Genomic DNA, 20,680 nt, shown 5'->3' on the forward strand with positions numbered 1-20,680 from the left:
CAAAATGTAACTGGAAAACAGTTAACAAAATAAACAAAAAACCATAAATAATATCAATATGTGGTTTTCTAAGTCAATATGTGGCTTGCAAAGGTCCTTACCATGGTTTAGTGGTCCCTTTTCTATTTGAGTTTGACACCACTGACCTAGAACATCCCTCACAAGTGGTTATCTAACCTTCTATTTGAAAACTAGCACAATGTGGCATGGGGTCTGCTCCTATGTAGGTCAGGAGCCAAGTGGTCTTCTGGGGGCCACTGAGTGCTTAGCTGACCAGCTTACTTCCCTTGGGTACCTGGTGGTCAAAGACACCCTGATGTCTGATGAAAGGTAATTTTAGTGTCATGTACACTTGGCCCTGATGTCAAACTTCTTTTCTATGTATCCTCGCCAAGCCTGTTTCCATTAAGAAACCTTCCCCTCACAGGCTGGGATCCAGGCAACTGACATTCTCAGGCTCTTTCACTGCGGAGATGCCCACATTGAAAGATGTTTCCCCTCTCTCGGGCCTTCAGATGTGTCTTGCAGCAGGTTTTTTAAAGTTTCCTTTTCTGGATAATGGCAAAGGAACAGGATCTCCTCCAATTTTGTACCTCCTGAAATTTTGGCAAATGAGACAGACCATCTCCTCCATTTTAATTTCTCTCTGGAATCACTGGACCTAGGTTCAGATTCTACCCTCTGACTACTTGTGTGACTTTGGGCAAGCCCCTTAATCTCCCAGGGCCTCAGTTTCCTTGTCTGTAAAATGAAAGGGCTGGACTAGCTGGCGTTGGAGGTCAGTCACTTTCCGGCTTTATGATCCTATAAACCACGAGTTTAATATTTAACATGATGACCACATTACCTGTCATCCAGTAGGATTTTGCTGTTGTCACTACTGCAATCCTTGGATCCTTATGGATTTTTGACTTAAATACTGAATCTTGCACTATTTACATAAGGGTCACATAGATCAATCCTCTGGATCATATTTTTGCAACAAATTTTAAATGCTTGCTGTAGTACTCTAGTTATTTATTGCAGAGGGTGTTTTTACTACCCAGGGATTAGTCATTAGATTTTCTGCTCCTCCCACAATTCCACCCTATTAGCTTTATTTACATTTATAAATTATGCACCAAACTCAAAAGCCTCAGCCATCCTGAGCCCAAATGAGTCATAGGAAAAACGCAGGCTGAGCAAGCATAAGGCCTAGCTTCCCCTTCCTCCAGGAAGCTTTCTCAGGTCATTCTAATGTGTATAGATGTGCTTTAAGAAAACATTTTTGGCTTTAGTCTTATTCAAGGGATATTGAAGATATGTCAAAGATAGTTTTATGAAGATCCTCTTACTATGGAAATCCCCAAGTACCAATAATAAAAATGGAGAAGGAATAGGGTTTGGGGGGCTTTTTTTTTTTGCTTTTGTTTGGGGGAAGGAAAGGGGGAATCTATGAGGAAGCAGATCATATAAGAGAAAGATATCATTCTGTGTGAGTTGTCTCATTCATAAAGTCATAGATATCCAGAGTTGAAAGAGAACTCAGAGGTTATCAATTCCAACCTGTCAAATGATTGAAAGTAGTCGTTTTCAAGTTAAAAGATCTGGGTTTGAACCTAGGCTCTAGAACATAACATTTGTGTGACCATGGGCAAGTGATTTCACCTCTCTGGACCTCAGTCCCCCTGGGGCGTTCCTCCCAGAACCTTCACTTTGAGCAAATGCCTAGGTTAACTATTCACTCTTGCACTTTTGACCCTTCAGACTTCACTGGCCATCTCCACTGTGGATACTTTCTCCTCCTCCCACATTTTCATTTCCTTTCTATGTGCTGTCTTCTCCGATTAGAATGTAAGGTCCATGAGGACAGGTACCATCTTTCTTCTTGTCTGTATTTGTATTCCCAGCATTTAGCACAATGCTTGGCACACAGTAATAAGTGCTTAACAAATACTTATTGACTGACTGACCCAGCCATCAAAACGATTTTCCAAAAATGTAGTCCATCTCTCTTTAAAAACTCCAGTGACTCCCTAGTCTACCTAGGATCAACCATAAACTCCTCGGTATGACATTTAAAGTTCTTCAACAAACTGGTCCCATCTGCCATTTTTGACCTTATTATTTGTAACTCCCTTCCATGCCCTGCATGGCACAATCTGACTGCTCTTCCTTCTACTCCTCACATACCACACTCTATCTCCTGTGTCACTCAGAATGCATTCCCTCATCACTGCCTCCTGGGATTCCTGGTTTCCACCAAGACACAGTTCACACATTATCATACCACATGAAAATCTTTCCTGGTCCTCCCAGCTTATGCCTTGCTCCCTACCACCCTCCAAAGTTATCTTATATCTGTTTTATATGTACTCATACATATATGTATTTTATATATTTATATATTATATGTATATGTGTGTACACATATGTATGTGTATAAATGTGTGTGCATATATGTATATACATATGTGTGTCTCTCTCTCTCACACACACACACACACACACACACGTTGGCATGGGCAGTTAAGGGTCCTGGTGAATAGACAGCCAGGCCTAGAATCCAGAAGACATCCTCCTGTGTTCAAATCTGGCCTCAAACACTTACTAGCTGTGTGACTCTGGACGAGTCACTTAACCCTGTTTGTCTCAGTTTCCTCATCTGTAAGTTGAGTTGGAGAAGGAAATGGAGAACCACTCTAGTATCTTCGCCAAGAAAACCCCACAATGGAATCACGGAGAGTCAGACACAACTAAAAAATGACTGAACAACATATTTCCATGCTGTCTCCCCTCTTAAGTCTGAAACTCCGTGAAGGCATGGACTACCTTCTCTTTTATCTCTGCATCTCCAACCCCTCACACAGTGCTTGGCACAAAGCAGGGTGTAATAAATTCTTGCTGATTGATCCCTCCTCCCCATTTCTCTATTGTCTCCCTTCCTTTCAGAGGATAAAATTACAGCAATCTTCAATAAGGGGTGAATGATAAATAGAAAGCCTTCCCAGGTAATAAATATGTGTGCCCTGTAAGAAAAGCTACTTAGCTGGAATTAATCTCCAACTGGTGGGGTGAAGGAGAGATCTTTTTGGCTCAGGAAACCTGCATAGACTCCTTGACCACTCTTGTATTTAATGTTCCTCTCCCCCAAACTAGGAGAGCGCATTGATGTTGTTCAGTAGCCTGCGGAGATCCCTATCATCCACTATCTTTTCTTGCTTTTTGCCAGTGGCAGCAAGGTGGCACAGTGGATAGAACAGCCGGCCCAAAATTAGTAAGATGAGAGTTCAAGTCCAACCCTCAGACCCTTAATCGGCCATGTGACCCTGGGCAAATGACTTAACCTCTATTTACCTCAACTGTAAAACGGGAACAATAACAGCACTTATCTCCCAGAGTTATTGTGAGGGTCAAATGAGATAATATTTGGTAGGTACTTAAGCACAGTGCCTGGAACATAGTGGATACTATGTCAGTGCTAGCTATTTTTTTAATTGTTGTTGTTATTAAGTGGACCTTCACCTTCTGGGTGGTCAGTGAGATCTAAAAATCACGGCTATAGGAGAAAGAATCATAGCTGCAGGAGAAAGTATATAGAGAGTAGAGGGTTCTGGGGTGGAGGTTCTGCCACCTCGTTGTTTGTTCACTATTCTCTAATTTTGTTTTGTTGGCTTTAATCTTCATCTCCCACCCCAAACCCAATTAGACCACATGCTCCTTGATGGAAGGAACTGTTTTTCACTCAACCAGTCAACAATTCTTATACCCTTGTGTCTTTCCCCTATAGATTAAGCGTGCATTAAGCCCCCTGTATATCTCATTCATTCACCTGCAAACATTTATAAAGGACCCAGCAAGACATGGCTCTCAGCACTAAGAGGGAATGCAAAAATGAAAAATAAACTATGGTCCCAGCCCTCAAGAAGCTTAGACTAACAGAAGAGATAAATCAAATGCACAAAAAAAAAAAAAAAAAACACCACCACAAAAAAACTCCACTCTAAGGTAAGGAAAAATAGACTCAATCTCAGGCAGTACAAAGTCACTGGATCTGGACTCTGAGAACTTAGGTTCAGATTTGAATTCTGCAACTTACTACCTTTGTGATCTTAGGCAAATCTCCTAACCTCTCTGGGCCTCATCTCCTTCATCTGTAAAATAAGAAGGCTGGACAGGATGATCCCGTCCTTCCCAGCTCTACATCTGTGATCTGTAAGAGCTGTAAACAAACTGCTATGCCCTGGTCTCTCTCCTCTTACTTCTGTCAGTCCAACTTACTTTGTCCTTTGGGATACAGTAGTCCTTTGGGAATATATCTCCTGGGATTCGTCTATATTCTCTTTCCCAAATGCAATTCAATAAACGTTTATTAAACACCTATTATGTGCCAGGAACTGTTCTAAATGCTGCTATCTATTATTAAATAGCACACTGAACAAAGGGTGTAACTTTGGGGAACATCAAGGCCCTAATTTTAGAGACTAGTAAACAGAAGCCCAGAGAGGTGACTTGCCCATGGTCACATATTTTATCTAGCCTGAGCAGCAGAATCTACACCAGAACCCAGTTATCGTACTTTAGTTGCCTCCTCCCAGAAAGCCTTGTGTAGACAGAAGAGGACTGAGATTCAGGATCTGCCACATATTACTACTTCATGACCTTGGGAAAATCACTTCTTTTCCATATGCCTCAGTTTCCATCTTTGTAAAAGGAGGCTGTTATGACCTGATGTCCTCAAAAGATTCTCTTGTAACTTGAAATCTATGACTTCGTGATCTATCCTGATCACGATCTTTCCTGATAAGGAAACTGGGGAAATTCATTCGCTTGTTTCCAAGTGAATTAGATTGCTGGAGTTTTTTCTGGAATCCTCAAGAACTATGCACAGTTTAACAACCATGCCCACTGCTCCCAGATTTGGGATTAACTTTCAATTATTCAATTCAATCTATTGTTTATTTATGGCTCCATTGTTTATTTATGCCTTCACACACCATTTTTATAGACTGGAGAGCAAAGTGCCATATACCATGTAAATTCTAAAACTCCAACCACCCAACAGTCCCCACAGCCACTCCAGGAAGTTAATTTACCTCACATCAATTCACCAAGCACTAGCAAACAGATTCTCAAGTGCTAATGCCAGGCATTTAGAAGTTGCCCTTAATGCACCATGAGTCGAGGAAAAAGCAATCATTTCAGGAAACACTATAATTTCTGACAATAAAGATTTACTCTGTGCACTGGAATGTTTCCCTACGATGAATGAGACTCTTGACCAATAAACTACATTAGTTCTCATAAAAGTATGCAAGGGTCATAAAGAACCTGACAAACAGAAAGGATTGCTTTTGCCTGACTTTCCATTTTAAATCCAAAGTTTACAAATGTGGCTCCTGAAGCTGTGCTCTGGGCAGACGTATAACAAGTCATTTTCTCATCTCCTCCCATGTATGTTTCAGGATGTGCCTTCTCGTGATGTGAAGAATGACTGGGGCAGAGACCAAACTTGACCTCAGAACACATAAGTCTCTTTTCCTGGCATCAAGGTGAGAGATAATTGAGGTAGGAATGAAATACACACTATCACAGCAGTCAATTTTGTTTTGCTTAATTGCACCTCATCGTTCTAAGGAAAAATTCTTTTAAGTAGGAAGAGGTGATATCATTGGGAAATGATAGTAATCTTTTTTTAAAAGAATCAGTAAATTTTTTTGTTCCCTAAATGAATTTTAGGTAAATTCTGTTATCTGTGACACGTTTTAAAATCTCCAAGCCAGACTAATGGCAGGTTATATCTTCTAAGGACAAACGCATATGTATTTTCTATAGCTGCAGTAGATTTTTAGACCTGAGGACTTGGAATCTGGGGCTGATGATATCATCTTCTTCTTCATCATCATCATCAGAGTATTTACTAAACGTCTGCATCTACAAACCAGGATCAATAGACACAGGCTGTGTCTCCATGAGGCCATTGATTCCATCATTTTCTGGCCAAATTGATTGTTGTAGTTGTCATCACTATCTCAATCAATGGAGCCCTGCCAATTCTGGCAACGTAAAAGACTGTAATAACAGCTCCATGGTCTAGTTCCTTAGGTCATTAGAATAATCAGATTGGAGCCATAGATAATCAAAGAACATTAAGGTTGGAAGAGACCTTATAGGTCTAGTTCCAAAGGTCTCATTTTACAGAGGAGGAAACAGAAGCCCCCAAAAGGGAAGGGATTTGATCATCCCTCAGAGAATTAGTGGCAAAGATGGGATTAGAAACTAAGTTTCTTGATGGTTAGTGGAGTGCTCTTCCCATAAGCAATCATCAGAGAGGTGGCCTGACAAACGGTACAGTCAGCCAGTTCTGTAGCAGTTCATTGGACAGTTAATTTCTCAGCTCTGGGTCTAAAGGGATGGACCCAAATGCCAGTCTCTAGGCCTTTCCATAGTATTTACTACTTCCTTGGGCCGAGAGATTCTACAAAAACTCACATGGTTGCTTAGGGATGAAAGAGCAAATGCTCTGAATCATGAAAGATTCTGCAAATAAATTCCTGTTGCATAATAATGATAATGATGATGATGGTGATGGTGATGGTGATGGTGAGAATGGTTATAATAAGCGATAAAAATGAAAGGATAAGAATAACTGGGGCAGAACGATGAGACACAGACACATAAAGATTAACAGGCCAAATGTCCACTGCAACAACTCAATACAGTGCTGTGCCTCATTGGCATAATTACTGAGACACAAGGGAACGATTTGTTTGTGGCTCTGGTAGAGGAAGGGAAATGAACACGAAGATTTAAGGGTAAAGCTAGTTATCATGGCAACCAGAGTGTTTGTACATCTTAAGGAACTGGGGAGGGGGTTAATTATGCAAGGATATTCATTCAGAAGATAAGACTTTTGGCTGTTAACAAAATTAAGAGGGTTTAATGTCCTGCACAAGCAGCAAGTGCTTAATACCTGTTTGCTAAATTAAAGAGATATAGTTATAGATATACACTCATCTACATATACAAAAATGTATGTGTATATACATATACATACACACACAAGAGGCAAGATGGCATTGTTGGTAGAGCTCTGGGTATGGAATTGAAGAGACCTGACTTTAAATAAACAACTATTTCTTTAGCACTTAGTAGGTGCTGGGGTACTAAGGAAACAAGACAAAATAATACCTACGAATAAGGAACTTACATTCTAATGAAAGAGACAACAAGGGAGGGGGAAGACAAACTGAGGGAATCTCCAACGTGTGTGTGTGTGTGTGTGTGTGTGAGAGAGAGAGAGAGAGAGAGAGAGAGAGAGAGAGAGAGAGAGAGAGAGAGAGTGGGTATAAGTAATGGTAAGAGAATTTGAATATTCCCTGCCCCTTGATAGGCTTAAGTGAATTTGAGGACCTTCCCTGATTTGAAAATGTACTCTGCCCCTTAATAGGCTGAATGTGGTCACACTGGAGTTTCAGGAATGCCCACACCTTGTTACTTGGTGATTATGCAGTAGGTCACAAGGGCTGTGATGTTCTCTGACTGTGGAGAAAGCTATATATACCATGATGTGAGGTTTTGCTTTGGGGCTCACTCATGGGAAGAGTTGTGTGATTTGACCAGATGAGACTCTCTAGGTAGCTGTTGAGCCCCCCAGCTTTGAAAACCCAGATGTTAGTGCTTCTCTCCCTGGCAACTAACTAGGCATGGATGTAATGGTCAGACAGCTGGAAGCCCTGTCTGTGGTCTGTTTCTCTGTCTGTATTTTTTTTTGTCTGCTTGTAACTTCTATTTATATTTTCTCTGAAGTTCACAAAAACTCGCTTGAACTAGGTAAATGATATATGTTTGATTAAAGTAAGATGGTTAACCCCTTTTTTGAGTTGCTTTCCTTTAGAAAAGTAGATCAAAGAACTTGTGCTAGCAACCATCCTGGATATGCTAGGGTGCTTGCTACTTCAGTGTATACACACATACACATATATACACAGGTTTCCATATACATGCATATACATATACATGCACAGGTGTGTGGAAACACATATATATGGAAAGATGTGTATATGTGTGCATGCTCACATATAACATGGCTTTAAGTTATTAAAACTTTCAACAGCACTAAGACTTTTGGGACAGCCAGCATACAGACATAGAACAAAATAAAATATAAAATCCCATCAATGAGACTGTGAGAACCCATGGGCAGGTCTCTGCTTAACCTCTCTGGGAGTCAGGTTAAGTCCCTAGCCATTTCAACTAAAAAATATTAAGTACCCAGCTAAGTGCCAGGTACTTAATCTAAGGAGAGAAGATAATACATAAAATAAACTTTAAGGTAGGGGGAGGGAGGGAAGAGCATGATAAAGTCTAGAGTGGTTGAGAGGGTTCAATGATGAGGAGGTGGTTGCCCTAGGGACTAAATGGAGGACCTAGGAGGAGTTCTCCTGTGTCTAATCTCCACCCTCTCCAATCAGAAGTGGAGAAGGGTACCAGGGGAGAGGGGTTAGGATATAGCTCGGCTCAACTCAAGTACTACCTTTTACCAGAGGCATTTCTTGGAACTTACCCAATTTTTAGCACTTCCCTCCTCTTATCATCATCATTAATAATGATAATGACAGTTCACATGTATACAGTGCCTACTATGTTTTGGGCACTGCACTAAGGCACTTTTTATAAATATCTCAATTGGTCCTTACAATACCCCAAGAGGTAGATGGTATTATTATCCCCATTTTACAGATGAGAAAACTGAGGCAAATAGTAATTACATGACCCGCCCAGGGTCCAAGAGCTAGTAAGTGTCTGAGGTCACATTTGAACTGACGTCTTCTCAATTTCAGACCCAACTTCTCTATCCACTTCACCACCTAGCTACCTACTAATCTGTGTATATTTTGCCTTTACTCATTGTATTTACTGTACAGATGTTGTTTCTACCCTCCCCCCCCAGTAGCATCAAAGCTCCTTGAGAGCAGGGAATGTTTTTATTTCAGACCCAAAATAGCACCTGACACCTAGTACGCACTTAATAAATATTGTTAAGATTGAACTGAATCTATTAGTCATAAATATTGGTTTGTGGGTTGTTGTTTTTTAAAATTTGTGTAAGTATGTATAAGGATAGGGACTGGATGTTTGATTTTATTGGCATAGGGAATTCTCAGATGTAGGAATTTCCTCTAGTAATTCAGATTTTCTTTTCTTTCTTTCTCTTTTTGGAGGGGAGAAGGCAAGGCAATTGGGGTTAAGTGACTTGCCCAAGGTCACACAGCTAGTAAGTTTGTCACGTGTATGAAGCTGGATTTGAACTCGGGTCCTCCTGACTCCAGAGCCAACGCTCCATTCACCGCACCACCTAGCTATTCCTAGTCATAGTACTGATGGGAGAAATTTCCACATCATGAATTGAAGAAAGCAAAACCCATTTATATATTCACATACATACACACTCATCAACAGTACTATTGTAATGCTATACATTATAGCCAATTAAAACAGAAAAACAAAAACAAAATTTAAATGGAACTACTATTAATTGTTATTTAAATAAAGATTATCACCAAACCTTCACAAAATCCTTCCTTCCCACTTCACTACCAACTCACTCTCTGGTCTTCTACTTCAACAGCAGCTGCCAGGTCCCCATAACCATGACTCCACCCTAACCTAAGACTGCCTTGCTGAACGGTGAATCCTTGCCTTGAGGCACCATACCTTGAGAAGCCTCAGTCACAATGCTGCTCACTTCATTTCTACCTCATTCTCATCTTTGTTCCACATCCCCAGATAGGCTGCCAATCCCTCCCCCCCTTTCCCCTATGTTCTGTCTTCCCATACTAGAATGTAAACACCTCTCCCTATCAGCTGTTTATCTTTTCATATTAGGATGTGAGCTCCTTGAGGGTAGAAACTGTCTTGATCTCTTGTTTTTCTATTCACAGTGCATGGCACATAAGTGTTCAATAAATGCTCTATTTATCTATCTATCCAATCCTTCAGCAAAAGAAGTGACTCTGACTTCTCATGGTCCACCTCCTTTGGCCATTAGAATAATCAGATTAGAGCCACAGGGAATGAAAAACCTGGAAGAGGCCTTAGAGTTTTCTCCAGTTCCAACCCTTATAGATTAGAAAATAATCAGATTAGAGTCACAGTTAATCAAAGAGCTGGAAAAGACCTCAGAGTTTTCCCTGGTTCCAACCCACTTGAAGGAAGAGAAAACTGAGACCCAGAAAGGGAAAGAGCTGGTGCCAGGAAAATTGAAGCTCTGGCAAATTTTGATGACAGGTCCAATGAGCAAATGCATGTCCGTCATCCAAGAACCAATTTAGATAAAAGCCGAGACACTTAGTACCAGAGGGGTACCACAACTCATGTACCCCATCTCCCAAAGAGCATATGCTGGCAGAGGGAGAATCCCACTGATGAGATTACAGACCTCTCAGAATACTCTACCCCTTCCTTCCCCCACCACAAAATAATACAAATTTTTAAAAAACCCATCACTCAAATCATCTGCCAGTAACCTGCACCATCAGCACGGACATTGATGAGCACAACCATTTCTTCATTTACATTTGCAGGCTCTTGACGGGGTACTTGAAAAATCATTTGGTCCGCCAATGGAACTTAGCGTTTCCTGTCTCTTTGCTGGCCCACAAAAGATTGTGATTGAAGAGTCAGGGTGCATGTTTACCACATCAAACTAATCACAAGGAGAGTCTATTAGGCTCTAATTGGCAAGTAATTCAGTCTTCCTGGTGGCTGCCGAAAACCAATTTCCTGGCTTTTTTTTTTTCACCTGGAAAATATGCATCACTGTCTGGTCATCAGTATTTTTTGGTATCCAGTCAAAATCAAAGGCAGCCCAGTCCCCCTCAGCAGATATAACAGTTGTGTCAAAGAATGGGGGGTTTCCAGATGTATTTATCTCAAAAGCAAGTGTTAACTACCAAGCAGAATCACAAGCACCCCCTGACTAAGGCGTAGGGGTGACAGACTATAAATCTTTGACTCGGGCTCTTCTCCCTCTTCATTACTAATGAAAATCCTGTTCCCCTGCCCAGTCTGGAATGTGTATTCCGTGAAGATGCATCAGCTCTAAACTGTTTTGCCCTTCTTGAGGCTCCCACTTTTAGATGATTCTGCTCTGAGTTTCTATTGTTCCCCTGAGCAAAATTATATCCTATTAAAGTCAGGAGACTTATGCTGGGGGCCTTAAGACCCCCCACGGACTGGGCCCTGAGCTTGTGCAACACTGCCATGAGACTGGCCAAGAGAATGAATCCAAATTCTCAATTCCATTTTCCAGTTCATACTCACCCAACATAAGAATGAAATAAATACAATACAGTTATCCCTTTCTACATTACAACTTTCTCCATCGTGGTTTTGATATATCACAGGTTAGCATAAGAAATTAAATGGGAATGTGGGGGGAATTTTTCCGAAGAGGTAGACAACACACAAAAGCCAGCAAGATGACATAGAGCCTATAACCAAATATTTAACCCAAATTTTACAATAAGGTACTATAAACACCCCCATAAAAGAAAAATGAAAAAAAAAATCAAACTTCTTCTCTGGTAGGAAGGGAGGGACAAAATTTTACATGGTTTTTCCAGATCACTGGGGGATGGGAGGTTGAGTAGTGCTCCTAACCAGCTGCAATGTGGAAGAGATAACTGTACAGCAGGAACATACAGGATGGCAATTCAAAATTAATATATTATTGAGTGAAATATAACAGCTTCCAAAGGAAACAGGTAGATTTTAACATGAAGCACAATATTCCTTGGTTTGAGTCCTGATTTTGGAATTGGGGACTCCCTGGCTCTGGGACTGGAGGCAAATTACTTTATCTCTCTGAGTCTCAGTTTCTTCATCTGTACAAGAGGAATAATTACACTACTTGCTTTACAAGGTAGTTATAAGGACAGCATTACGTAAAGCACCAAGTGCTTTGTAAATGTGAGACAGAGAATGGACTTCTTATTTCAATGATACAGGTAACCCCTGAATAAGCAAACTCCCTCTATCAAAGCAGGTCAATAGCTTCTCTGCAACTCATAGTCTAAGAGGATTGCCATGAACACTAAAAGATTAAATGACTTGTCTGGGGTAACAAACACAATATGTATCAGGGCAGAATTTGAACTCAGGTCTTCCCAACTCTGAGACAAATTCTCTATCAATTACTATAGAAGGCTGCTTCTATAGACGGGAACTGTTCTTTTTGTTGTAAAATGAAGAGTTGCTCTAGATGTCCTCTCTAGTCCCTTCCACTTCAAAGTCCTATGCCTCTCTAATGCAAGACACCCTTTCCTGTTTGTAGAGAACAAATTCAAGGGATTCCCACAAAAAAGACAAATCCACAGTATTTTTTTCCAACAAAATTGCTTTACTGCTGTCTACTTTCTCTCCAAAGTTCTCCCTTTTTCAATGCTCTTTCAACTCTTCAGAGTATAAATCAGTGAGAATGCTTCAATTAAATCCAAAGATAGCTTTAACACCTGCTAATAATTTTAACAATGAAAGTATACCCTGGACTAGGGCAACCAGTGAGCATGCGGGGGTGTGGAAGGGACTGAGCATGGGGGGGGGGGGTGGAAGGGATTGAGCGTGCAGGGGTGTGGAAGGGATTGAAGTGCGGAGGTGTGGAAGGGATTGAGCATGCAGGGGTGCGGAAGAGATTTTTATTAAACATTTTGGCTCATAAAAAAACAACATAAAATTACTTTTAAAAGTGCATTCAACACCTGTCTTTTTTTTTTTTTTTACAGAGGATTCATTTCAAATTCCTCTTCAAGGAAGATCACTGTACATATGCTTCTAATGGTACATTAATTTAACAGGAGAATGGATTTGCATTTTCTCCCTCCAAAGACTCACTCCAAATGACCTATATTAAGGTTTTGAAGAATAGTTACTTTTCTTTCCCATGTAGAAGAAGAAGAGGGAGAGAATGAATATAGGGTAACTATTCATTTGGTATGGCACGAGTCTACATTTAAGTACTGACATCACAATTCTAAAAAACGAACTGCTTTTCCAGCTCTCTAGATTGGGATTTTCAGTAGCAAATAATGATGGGACATATTTTTGACCTAAACTCCTAGCAGACGGAGATTGTGTCTGTTACAACCCAGTACTTCTCATGGTGTTATGTGTATGTAAATAAGCATTTGGTAAATGCTTTCCAATAATGGTGGTGGTGGTGGGCAGTTCAAGACAGAGAAGAGAAGAGAGGAGGAAAGAGGAAGGAGAAGAAAGGTGAGAGAAGAGAAAAGGGAGGAGACAGAGGGAAGAGAGAGGAGAGAGAAGAAAAAAGAAATGAGAAAGAAGAGAAAAAGAGATGAGAGGAAAGAGAAAAAAGAAAAGACAGAAGAGAGAGAAGAAAGGAGAAGGAAGAGGAGAAAGGAAGACTAGAGAAGGTTAAGGAAGGGAGAGAAAAGAGAGAGGACAGAGAGAATGAGAGCAAGTGCTAGTTTACTCTGTACCATGCACTGTGCTAAGTGCTGGGAATACAACAGATAACAAGTAAACAAGACAGTCCCTACCTTCAAGGAGCTTCTGATCTTAATAGAAGAAAACAATCTGGAAGGTGGTAGGGGTGGTAGAAAAGGCAGCTACATAGGAGAAATCTGGAAGGTGAGTTAAGGTGAAGTACGACTGGAATCCTTCTTGAAATGACAATCCCAGTGTAAAGAGGGGGATTTACCAATCGGGAGCCTCGGGGGGGTGGGGGGGGGTGTGGGGGGGGGGGCATAAAATACGGTGTACAACTCCCTTTGCTTCATGAGAGCAGAGATAAAGCATTAAAGTGGACACACGTTATTTGCTGAATGGATGTTCACATACTTCTTGCCATACATATTGGACAAGTGAAAATAAATTATCTAGACGCCTGCTGCGTAAATTCTCATCTAAATGAAGAGTCAGTTTTAATCAGGTTTACAATCTTATCTCCCAGGGACATTCAGTGGACCTTCTTGTAAGATCACATCTGAAGATTTGCTGTTGGAGGTTCTAAGGACAACCTCCATGACAGCCAGCAGTTCCATAGACTGGCTTTGTTTCATCTGCCCTTCAAATGGTACAGCTGAAAACTTGGGAAAGCATTTATGTCCTTTTAAGCCAATGTTATCTTGCATTCAGTTTAAAAGATCCTGCTCATTCTTCCCATTCTCTCAGGAGCTCTAGCTACAACCCACAGGCCCTGGACTATGGGTCACACAACCTCTGACCACATTTCAAAACCATTCTTCCCAATGAGGACACCAACTCACTCCCCCCATGGTTACAGCAACTGCAAAAGAGCTTAAAACTGACCAAATCTCAGGCCTTTCTGTTTTAGACGATCACTAACGTCTTTCCAGCTTTAAAATTCTGTGATGCTATGATTTTAAGTGAAGCCACTTTGCTAAGGATATGTGGAAAGTAATATTTTTATTCATTATACTTATAAACAGCAGGAGAAACACAGGAAGGACGATCAGTACTTCATTCTGCTACCAACTGACCGTGTGACTTTGGACAAGTCACTTTTCCCTAGGCTTCGATTTCCTCCTCTGAAAATTGGGATATATAGAATAGATAGATGGATAGCAGATAAATTTTATATACATATATATATATATATATATATATATATATGTCCTGTGTTCTGAGGTTCCTCCCAGCTCTAACATCCTCTGCATTGGGGGGCTCCCTCCCAGATCTAACATTCTGCGCTCTGGAGGCACTCCCAGCTCTAATATCTTATGCTTTAGGGTCCCTCCCAACTCTAATATCCTATGTTCCGGGCTCCTTCCCAGCTCTAACCAACCCTTCAATGTCATAAAATTCCGATTAGTACATGTTCTCAACTCCTACCTAATTTTAACAGTCTATGTTTTAAAGCTCCTTCTCGGATCTAACATTTTTTATCTGAAGGTCTTTCGTAGCTCTGACAATCTATGTTCTAAAGTTCCTTCAAGCTACAGCATTCCATGATTCTATTCCAGATGGTGTTTTAGTCGAGCCTCTCCAGGCTTTGGTTTCCTTGTTGGTAAAATGAACGGTTGGACTACATGGCCCTCCCACTTCTAGATCTAAGTTCTGGTGATCAATGACCTAAAAACACCATCCAAAACACACAAAAGATGTGCGTCTTACCATCTGAGACAAGAATATACACCTTTCTCTTTGGAGTCAGTTTAAAAAATGAACATTGCAGTGGTTTTTTTTTTTAATTTCTTTTTGTGGGAGTCATTTTCTTAAATATACACACAGCATACACTGGCTTTAACCTCACAGAACATGGCCTCAGACTCCATTTTGAATGTGGACTTTTTTCTTCCTAGAATCTTTCATTTCCTCTATTGTATTCATAAAAAGAGGAAGAAGGGAAAGAGAAAGTGAGCCCATAAGTGTCATTTCATATTCTAGGCAATCTGCTATAGGCAACGACACCATTACTTTGTACAAATAAATTTACATAAATCATTATTAGAATGTTTTATCTTAGCAACATTATTTAGTTCCCAGAGCACAAATTAAATGCTTGCTTAAAGCAGAATATTTTAAAGTTAGCCCTATACTGTTTATGAGAAGGATTAGAAATTTCCATCTCATTTTTCATTCATAATGTAATTTCTTTAGTTTTCTTTGTACATTAAAAAAAAGGACATGGATAATTTTCAAGGGGGTTCCTTGAAGCAAGTCACAGAATAGATTACTATGCCACATTCTGTTCATTCATCAGCTGAGATTCCATTTGACTCTCTGTGCATTCTGTTTAGAACACTGATTAGAAGAAGCCAGGGACATGGGGAAATGACAATGCAATCCACTGGGCTCCCTGGCTCTTCTGCCTGACATTATCATTTTTGCCAAACCAACTGTGTATTGAACAACATTTGCAAGTAAACTCAATTTCTATTAGGCCTATCTTTCTAGTAGTTATTTGTACTCATGTGTTCCCAATTTGGCGTGCCAGCCTCCAAGAATCATGGCGGCAGAAAAGTGGCAAGCTCGAGTGGTTTTTCTACCCAGCTTTCCTCAGAACCACAATTTTGTCCCAGAAAGTGAAGGTGAAAGACCTTAAATGCCTTAGGATCACAGGTGTGCAGCCAGAAGGGTCATCAAGGTCAAAGGCCTCATTTTACATTTAAATAAACTGAGTCTCAGAGAAGGAAAGAGACTTGATTTACCTCTCTATCAGAAAACCTCCAACCATGTTTCCACTCCTCTCCCTCTTCTCTAGACAGCTGGTCTGCAATCTCCTGTCTATAATCCTCTCCTTTCAGGGCACTTATCCTTCTCTCCCTGTAACTCTCCAGTTCCTCAACTTAAACATACTTAGCATATAAAAGACACTTAATAAATGTTTACTGAATTCAACTGAAAAAACCACAGCCAAATCAAGTGGGCCTTTGTTCCTGCATGGGGTATGTCAACCCTTAGGGTCCCATTCTCCTTTCAAAGTTCCTCTACAAGTCACCATTCCCAAAAGTCAATCTTTTGCCCAGTTTACTACGTAAGGGCCTCGAGGACAGCAACAGCAATCTCAGCTTCTGTTTTTGTAATCTTTTAATAAAACACATTAAAATATTATTGGGAAATATTTGACAAAACAAATCAAACTACAATACCACATAGATAGTCCATTGTGGTGTCAGGGATCTGTTTCTATCTGAGTTTTGATATCACTGGTATAGGGAATACCCAGAGAGGAAAATCCCTCTAACCAATGCAGACATGCGCACCTGCTCTGCAATTTACAGTTTTAGAGAGGTGCCTGAGGGGATAGGCATGCTCAGGATAACAATGACAACCCAGATCTGCCAGACTAGGAGGCTAGCTCTCTATCTCTAGCTCTCTCCTTTCATAGGTGATGCAGTGAACTGAGTTCTGGGCCTGGAGTCAGGAAAACTCTTCCTGAGTTCAATTCTGGCCTCGGATACTCACTAGCTGTGTGACCCTGGGTAAGTCATTTAACCCTGTTTTCAGGGCAGCTAGGTGGTGCAGTGAACAGAGCACTGGCCCTGGAGTCAGGAGGACCTGAATTCAAATCTGGCCTTAGACACTTAACACATGCAAAAAAACTAGCCGTGTGACCTTGGGCAAATCACTTAACCCCCACTGCCCTCCAAAAAGCAAAAACAACCAAAGAAAAAAAACTCTTGTTTGCCTAAGTTTCCTCATCTGTAAAATGAGCTGGAGAAGGAAATGGCAAACTATTCTAGTATCTTTGCCAAGAAAACCCCAAATAGGGTCACGAAGAGTCAGACATGACTAAACAACAGCCCATGGAAATTTAACTAACCCTAGAGGCTACGGTTAAATGTCTGAGGCAGGGGTGGGGAACCTGCAGCAAGGTCACATGTGGCCTTCTAGGTCCTTGGGTACATACAACCTTTTGAATGAGTCCAACTATTATAGAACAAATCCTTTTATTAAGGGGATTTGGTCTGTAAAGTTTGGATTCAGTCCAAGAGCCACACTCCCCCCACCACCTTCAGTCCCACCTTGCTTACTTTGAACAAGGAATGTCAGAAAAGCACTTTGTAACTATAAAACGCCTACAAACACATGTTATTCCTCCAGGTTGAGAAGAGAGGACAGGGCGCTGCCAGAAGCTCACCAAGTCTAGAACTAACAGGTCAGCTGTGCTCCAGTCTGATTTACCTTTTCTAACAGATTTCAGTGTTCATAACATACAGGCTATAATTCCCAGTGGTTCCTAGAAGCAGTTAGGTGATAATGGGAAAGTGGTGACACTGGGAAAACTAGAATTCTAATCCTAGCTCAGATAATTTATCCTATCTCGGACGATTTGTGTGTGTGTATACATACATACATATACATATATATAATATTATATACAGCTTGGTGGTACATAATTGTTTGCATGTTATCTCCCTCATTCAATTGTGAGCTCCTTGAAAGCAGGAACTGTATCCAGTCCTGAGAAAGCTATAGGCTTGCAGCAAAAGTTCATCCCTCAGGACACACAGTAGGTATTTAATAAATGTTTATTAACTTACTAACCCTGGGCAAATCAACTTCTTTCAGCTTCAGTTTTCTGATCTGTGAAGGGAAGAGGAAAGGAGAGTATATAATAGCACTTAGCCCTTGGGTTATGAGCATGCAATACGAGGACATTTATAAAGTGCTTTGTAAATCTTCAACACAGTATACAAATGCTAGTATTACTGTTAATTACTTCATTTCAGGACTTCATCCTCAATAGAAAGAGGGACTGACTGTAATACATCAGCAGACTAAAACAAACCATACCTCATTATTTCCCCTCTTTGTCTTTCATTGGCTGAATTTCTGTAATCCTTTGAGAGTGGTGAGAACTATACTTCACTGTTGTACAAAAAAAGATACAGACATATAGATATATGTGTATGTATACACACACAGACATATATACATACACACATATAGCAGTGAATGACAAGTCACTGGGACAACCTCCCCACCCCCCCCCCCCAATTTCCTAAGTTTAGCCTGTGCTTCTTCCTGTAGTCAAGGCCCCTAGAGACACACAGTAATTTGAACACCATGTACCCTGAAACTGGCTTAGCTCACCTGATCCTCACAGTGACCTATACCATTAAACTCTGCCCACAAGCACACTACGGCCCTCATTCAGGCCCCATGCTCCTTCATGTTATATAACCTGCAGTCATGGAATCACACTAGTGCATTAACCTAGGTTTCCCCCTTCCCTGACCCTCATGGAAATAACCCACGGTAGGGAGGTCCTTCAACTCAGAGGTGCTCCCCTTCCATCTGGTCCCCTATGTCTCAGCTGGTACTTATCTTGTCCTCCTTACCTGTCCCCAGAGATCAATCTTCCCTGAAAGCCTATAGCTTTCAAAGGATTGTCCCATACTATCTTTATTGATGGAATTCGTTATACTTCCCATAGAAAACCCACCTGTGTGCCAATCCAACTTAAAAAATTCAAGGAAGTGGATCAGCACTGGGGGTGAGGGTGAGGTGGGGGAGGGGTGTGACCTGACAAGCCCACCACAAAACCAATAATTAACTAGAGGGAGGGCCCCTCCACTGGAAAAGCACTGGCCTAAGGCAAATCAGATATCTTGTCCTCTGAAGACCAGACTAGCTAAGTACTGAAAGTCTCATCATTGCACATCTGATCCCCAAGTGATAGATTTGGGGGGGGGGGGAGAGCAGAATCTAATGAAACTATATACTATGGCAATAAAGAGCTTAGATCTTAGAATTACCCCTCCCTCTCTCCTCTTCCTCTCTCATACATACATACATACATACGAAAACAGATTTTTTTAAATCCTGAAGAAGTATAAAAAGAAAATGAATCTGCTCCACCCCCTGCGGAAGAAGAAGGCTCCAAGCTCAAGGACAACTCGGTAAATCAATTCTGTAAATGGAACTACAAGTTACTGGACCAGAGTGATCTCAAGGAATTCTGCGAAACAGAAAAGCTGTATCAGATTGCATTACAATTTTCAGTGGAAGATTTCTGAGCCTCTAAGAAGGAAAATGGACAGAGTCTGTAATGAAAAGAGAGAAGGATCATTTTCCTAAGTGTTCATGTGGATGTTTCAAATATTCAATGATTTAGACCTTCCAGAAACATAAAGAATACAGAGCCTGCCACATCCCTTCTTTATATAAATATTCTCTATTCACATTCTACTCAAGTTGGGAATTTATACCTAATTGACCATCTGTATTTGAAAACAGTTTGGGGTTCAAAGGTTTCACATCTCTAATCACAATTTACAATGATTCAGTCCTCCCTTGTTTCATTTTCCTTATGTATCAAATCAATAATAACATGTCTTGCACTTTTTGTATAGCACCTTACATAATTATGTGTTTAACATAGAAAGGAAGCCACTTATCCAATATTCATTCATTCGTTCATTCAACAACCATTTATTCTGACAACCTCAACCCTCTTGGAACATAGCCATAATATTGGAAGTGATTTTTAAAAAGCTTCTGAGCAGCAGAAAAAGGTATCACACAGCCCAGTGAAGAAACATCAAGGCTCAGATTTAGAGACTTCTGACTCTTCCTTTGCACACAATTCTATCAAGCTCGGATATCTGGTTTCTCAACACAAACCAGGTTAGATTCAGGAAATTTAAAAAGAAAGGGGACTCTTTGATGTAGGGACTGTGACAACAAGAAGAAATGTCTAAGTCTGCTAAAAGAAGAGATAGAAAGTATAAAGCAGACAGAAGACCTAAAAAGCCACAGCAATCTAGGGAGCTTCCAAGTTGGGACAAATGAGTAACTCACATCTCAACAGCCCCAGTTGTATTACTGATGTTTGTAAATAATGTTTGTAGTAATCTGAGCAATCATTTAAAAAGTTAAATTATCTTTTTTTTTTGCTTTTTGGAGGGCAGTTGGGGTTAAGTGACTTGCCCAAGGTCACATACCTAGTTAAGTGTCTGAGGCTGGATTTGAACTCAGGTCCTCCTGACTCCAGGGCTGGTGCTCTATTTACTGTGCCACCTAGCTGCCCCCAAAAGTTAAATTATCAAGAGAAGTAGCACCATGCTGTAAAAAGAGAGCTGAACCTGGAATCCAGAGAACTGAATTTAAGTTCTTAACTCTATCCCTTATGATCTGGGTAGCCTGTTATGCAAGTCAATTAACCACTCCAAACCTGTTTCCTCATCCTCAAAAGGAGGATGATAAT

At 40.7% G+C, this 20,680-nt stretch overlaps 1 protein-coding gene across 6 annotated transcripts in view; it reads right to left on the minus strand.

The window, feature by feature from the left end:
- FOXN3 (forkhead box N3) overlaps positions 1-20,680 on the minus strand; it is a 526,046-nt gene that overhangs the window by 356,551 nt on the left and 148,815 nt on the right. For 4 of the 6 annotated variants that reach the window (XM_069085967.1, XM_069085958.1, XM_069085956.1 and 1 more), the window contains one exon: positions 18,016-18,054. The exons of the other annotated variants lie outside the window; for them this stretch is intronic. The gene's annotated coding sequence lies outside the window, so the exon portion shown is untranslated. The remainder of the gene's footprint in view (positions 1-18,015; positions 18,055-20,680) is intronic. 6 annotated transcript variants of the gene reach the window in all.

Source organism: Petaurus breviceps, unplaced genomic scaffold (assembly GCF_028583685.1).
Source record: "Petaurus breviceps papuanus isolate PSGF00001 unplaced genomic scaffold, PetGlider_PUasm1.0 177, whole genome shotgun sequence".
Classification (NCBI taxonomy): Eukaryota; Metazoa; Chordata; class Mammalia; order Diprotodontia; family Petauridae; genus Petaurus; species Petaurus breviceps.